Source organism: Nannospalax galili, unplaced genomic scaffold (assembly GCF_000622305.1).
Source record: "Nannospalax galili isolate Female #2095 unplaced genomic scaffold, S.galili_v1.0 scaffold11, whole genome shotgun sequence".
Lineage (NCBI taxonomy): Eukaryota > Metazoa > Chordata > Mammalia > Rodentia > Spalacidae > Nannospalax > Nannospalax galili.
In genome coordinates this window covers 5126238-5131919 of record NW_008330735.1, presented here as the reverse complement: position 1 = coordinate 5131919, position 5682 = coordinate 5126238, and the positions used below count along the sequence as shown (strand labels likewise).

Here is a 5682-nt window from a genome sequence, read left to right as displayed (position 1 = left end):
AAGAATCCAAAGGGACTCAGGAAGCAGAGGGCAAACAGAAGGTGCTCAGCAAATGTCCTTGATGGTTATGAATGTTAGAAAGGTAAAGGAGGTCTCCCTGCCTTTAATGCTGAGATTTCCATAATCAGCATTCTGCTTTATGTATATTTTACAACCTCAGTGTTAGTAGCATCTTGCTCTGCTGGCTGCTTGCTCAGTCCTTGGTACTCTGTAGCAGGGGCAATAGAAGCCGTTGCAATTCTCCCCTTGTTACAGGCAAAGAACTTGTTGAAGACTCTCTCAAGGCCACAGTCTCTTGTGCAAGTATCAGACAAGAAAAGGAAGGTCTGGGTCAGCATTTCCCTTCTCCAAGACCACAGTCTTCTCACCACCTGCTATTTATGGACAAATCTGACCTTTGCCTCTTCTTTTTGAACTATTAATAACAGTCTGGCCCGGAGGCCACAGATAATGAACCACCACACCTTCTTCTCCACTCAGTGGCCACCTGCACTCACATGCACATATTGCCACACAGACACACATATATACGTAATTTAAAAAATTTAAAATCCATTTAAAAAAAAAGAAAAGAATTTTCCTCTGAACTGGGAAGACACAGGGATAGAACAAAGGGAAACCACCTCATCCAACCTCCAGATCCTGAGTTTCTGGCCCCATGTGAGGCCAAATGGAAAATGGCAGATAGTATAGTAGCTAATAGCATATTTGCTATTTGTATCCTGTGTGTGCTTCCTCCAAGTCCCTTTCCTCCTCCTTTTCTTATAGCCTCTCCCCTGCTTCATAGAATGGGCCAGTATCTTATGAGGGAAAGTTTCGCTTCTTTTCTCTGAATAAGTGCAAATTACATGCTTCTGTTTCTCATCAAATTTTGTAATAAAAGGCTTCCATGCATTCTTATTCTCAAATTTAAAACAACAATCTTTATTTTTCCCCAAAATCTTTATGTTCCTTAATTGGAGCAAGATTCCTGACTGGTATACAGTGATGCTTTTACTAAACAGCAATCTGTGCATAAATTACATACTATCCATCTAGACAGATTTTGGCTACACTTTGCCTATTGATGGAATAGTTCCATTTATAAAGGTTTATACATCAAAAAGCTTTGAATTTGACCAGGCTGTCCATTAATCATCTCTGAAAAAGTGGCATTTAATTTTAGTTCTATTTTACAGCATTAAAAAGCTTATGCAGTAGGTAGCTTCCCAAAATAATATTCCCTGCACAATGGCTGAACAGATAGCATTCATTTCTTCCCACCCAGATTAACACAGTCACACCTGGTAACTTTTGCTGCATACCTGGGTGTTAAGATACAAAGTACTCCTAACCACCAAAATGGACTTCTTACTCTTGACAGTTTACACTGCCAGTGAAGACTGTGCCAACTGTCCCACGTACAGCTGGCATTGGAGCAACAAATCTGTGTGGTGGTGGTAGCAGGTCCTGTTATTACAATATCCAGGTAACTAAAGATCCATTTTTAAAAAATCCAAATTGAGATTAAAAATCAAATTTAATGGCAGCAAAGTGTACCCATGTTACCCAGTTGTGGAGACATTAAGACATTAGTCAGATCCCTTTACTCAATCCACATAACCCTGAGGTCATTGTGCAAAGTGTGTATAAAAAAATACGAAGTTAGGGAGACAAAGTTTGACATGATGCTATTGTACAAGTCAAACTCAGAAGGGCTATCTATTCCAAGAGAAAAGTATCAAATCTTTTGTGTATACATTTAGTTTTATTGTAACAAAGCAACTTGTATAGTTTCAATGTTTAAAATTGAGCATTATCTTCTTTCCTTTCCAGAGAAAACAAAAAAAAATTAAAATAAACAAAATTACAATAGAGAATGTCAATTCCAAATAGAATCCTGCAGGTTCTGCTCATTTTCCTTTTGGGTGGCAGGGTTCAGCGCACCATTAGGCGAGAAATTTATCTTAAAAGTGTTATCTTAAACTGCAAAGATGTTTGTTAAACATCACAATTAACATGCCAACGGAGAAGCCATGTTGTCAAAATGCCCACTTAACCCATGCAAACTTTAAACCCACTCTTTGCTGACCTTCTATACCCATTTTTTTTACTTTTTTTTCTTTTTATTAAGCAAGAGAGTAGACACATGCTGTCCTGTTCACATAGAGACACAGTGTAATCTCTGAGCCCAATATACAAAGAAAGGAGGGAAAAGGCTAGATGTCTCTGCACTACTACACAAGGCCTAGCACCCCCAGCTTCCAGCAGAGCCAAGGAAGCAGGGGTGGGGTGTGGGTTCCTTTTTCCCCACAGAGCATGGTGGTGGTGTTGAGTCCACAGTTTTTGAGACAAAAATGAAGGAAAATGAATTTAGAACAGAAGAGTGGAGATTCTTTTCCCGTTGTACTCTGCTCAAGGTTATTTCCCCCAAATATGTGGAGAAACATTGTGTAGAGAAAAGAGACTTCAAAACAGGGTGACAGAGCACAAGAGGGGCGGGGGAGGGGAAGACTGCACCTTGCTCCCAGGGATGCAGAAAATTAAAACATGAAAAAAAAATTTTTTTTTAAAGGAAGGTTGAAGCCAGGCATGGTGGCGCACACCTGTAGTCCCAGCACTTGGGAGGCAGAGGCAGGTGGGTATCTGTGAGTTCAAGGCCAGCCTGGTCTACATAGTAAGTCCCAGGACAGCTGGGGCTATAGGAAGACCCTGCTTCAAAAAGATAAAAAATAAAAAGGAAGGTTGGAATCCATCAGTGTTCATTCTTTTCTATTGATCATTTCCTTCACCCTCCTCTCCTCTCCTTCATCATCATCCTCATCTTCTTCAACCTCATCCCCTTCTTCATCAATATCTTCCAATCCTTCTTCCTCCTCCTCCTCCTCTTCCTCCTCCTCCTCTTCCTCCTCCTCCTCTTCCTCCTCCTCCTCTTCTTCCCCTTCTCCTTCTTTGTCATCCATATCAGGAACCAAGTAGTACAGCAAGGGATTTGGCCAAATACCATCTTTGACGACATCTCCTAATTCATCTGCACCTGCATCAGAATGGTCAGTAAACCAGGTGAGGCAGCTCACTGGTTCTTCCTGCTGCCTCTTCCTGCTGCCTTTATTCTGGGCTTGACTTGAGCATTTCCTCAGATCCTTTCCAAATTTCCATTTGATTTCAGTTGTCTTTGTAGATGAACCACCACTTTCATTCAGATGAAATTCTGGAGAGAACTTTATTTTCAAAGTAAGGATTTTCATCAAAATAAAAATCTATTTTGTAACCTGATTTTATATTTCCAATTCTGTCACTTTAACTCTGGTCAAATAATGCAGCACCTATTCATCCTTCTCCCCAAGCAGTGCACACACTTGTGGATGGTTGACAAATATTGTTACCCCCAAATCTGAGATTTGGGCAATCAATTCTGACCTCTTCTGGAAAAAAAAAAAAAAAAAAAAAGATTGGTGGAGTTTGTTTATGTTCCTGTTCTACTTTCAAAATTTCCTCACTGGCTTGTTCATTAAGTCTGTCTGTTTCATTTTGTACTTCATCAATATGTCCAATTGCTTCTTCTTCTTCTTTTTCTCCCTTCCACAAGCTGGGGGAGGATGAGGAGCCCACCAGCTTCTGGGGCAGGCACCAGTCTAGGCCTCTTGGGCTGAGGCAGGGATGCTGATTGCTGTTTCAGGGCCATGCCACAAGGGAAGTCTGCAAACTAGAGCCCAGTCCCTACAAGGCCAGCTGCATAAGGTGGCCCCATGTGCCAGAGGTTTAAGTACTAAAACAGCAATCTTTAGGTCATGGTAGCTTCACATTATACATCTTTTCTACTCATAACTGTTTTTAACCCTGGAGATGTGGCAAAAGCATGAATTATAATGCTTTCTTACCAAGAAGAGCTTGAGAATTATTAATATATTTGTCCTATTAGGTAATTGGCCCAAGGAGGCCAAGTAACTTGTTCAATATGCAAAGATTTAATGGGGGGCTGGAGAGATGACTCCAATGGTTAAGAGCACTGACTGTTCTACTGGGGGACCTAGATTCAGTTCCCAGTGCCCACATGGTGGCTAACAATCATCCATTAATTCCAGGTCCTGGGAATCCAGTGCCCTCTTCTGGCCTTAGTGTGTTTGCACATGTGGGTGCACTTGTATACATGCAGGCAAACACTATTACACCTCAACTGCCCCCCACACCCAATATAAAGTCAAAAGAGAGAACCTGAAGCCTAGACCAACCAGCTTTTCATGACCAACAAGTAAACCACAAAGACACATAAAGTTTACAAATAGAAGCAGACCTAAAATCAACAAAGGAAGGCTTGAGTTTCACACAAGAACAAACTACAGAAGAAATCCACATGTCAAAGTCACAGCGAAAAAACAATAACATGAAAAACCAAAATAATATATCCCCACCAAGTACCAATAGTCTTGCAGAGGAGCACAATGAAAACCCCCTGGAAATAACACAGGACATGGAATTCAAAAGAACAATTATAAACAGGATAAAAGAATTCAGTGAATTTAAAAAACACAAAGAAATCAAAGAACTGAAAGAAGATAGGGATAAACTTCTGAATGAATTCAGAAAAGAGTTAAAAATATTGAAGAATACTTGGGCTGAAATGAAGAAGGAAGTGAAAACCCAATAAGCCAATTAGAAATGACAGGAGAAAGCCTCACCAATAGGATGAATGAAATGGAATACAGAATATCAAGACTGGAAGATAAAGTGAATGAATTAGACCACTCAAGCAAAGATTTTGAAAAATTTAAGAAAACACAAGAATGGAATATGCAGGAATTGTGTGACACCATTAAAAGACCAAACTTATGCATCATAGACATAGAGGAAGAAGAAGAATCTCAGGATAATGGTATGGACCAGATCTTCAACAGGACTGCAGAAGAAAATCCCAAAATTAAAGATGTACCCATACAAATACAAGAACCACATAGAACACCAAATAGTACCAGAAAAGAACATTTCCATGGCACATCACAGTAAAAACATTAAGTGTACAGAATAAAGAGCGACTACTGAAAGCGGCGAAAGAAAAACAAAAAGTCACATGTAAAGGAAAACCCATCAGAAGTACAGCTGACTTTTCAGAGCAAACTTTGAAAGCCAGAAGAACCTGGACCAAACTATTCCCAAGGGGTAACAGAAAGAAACTTAATGTAGGTATAACTGTGGAAGTGCACAGTTACACCAAGAATGTGAACAGAAATCAAAATGACAGGAATCAATACAAATCTTTATTTAATAACTTTAAATATCAATGGACTGAACTCCCCAGTCTAAAGACACAGACTAGTTGGATGGATTAAGAAACAAAACCCATCGTTTTGTTGTCTGCAAGAAACCCATCTCACATTCAAGGACAGGCACTACCTTAAGGAGAAAGGATGGGAAGAAATATTCCAATGAAATGGTACTAAGAAAAAAGCAGGAGTTGCAATTCTAATATCTGACAAAATAGACTTCAAACTAAAAGTAATCAGAAGATATAAAAAGGGCTACTTCATTCTGATCAAAGGAACAATTGACCAAGAAGATATTACAATCATGAACATATATTCACCAAACTCTGGTGCACCCAACTTCATAAAAACAGTACTACAGGACTTTAAGACCCAGATTAATCCCAACTCATTAATAGTAGGGGACTTCAATACCCCATTGTCTCCATTAGATACATCACCA

At 39.6% G+C, this 5682-nt stretch overlaps 1 pseudogene; it reads right to left on the bottom strand.

Annotated features, from left to right (window-relative positions):
- Positions 1–2741: 2741 nt before the first annotated feature.
- On the bottom strand, positions 2742–3664 carry LOC103748975 (annotated as a pseudogene).
- Positions 3665–5682: the final 2018 nt, after the last annotated feature.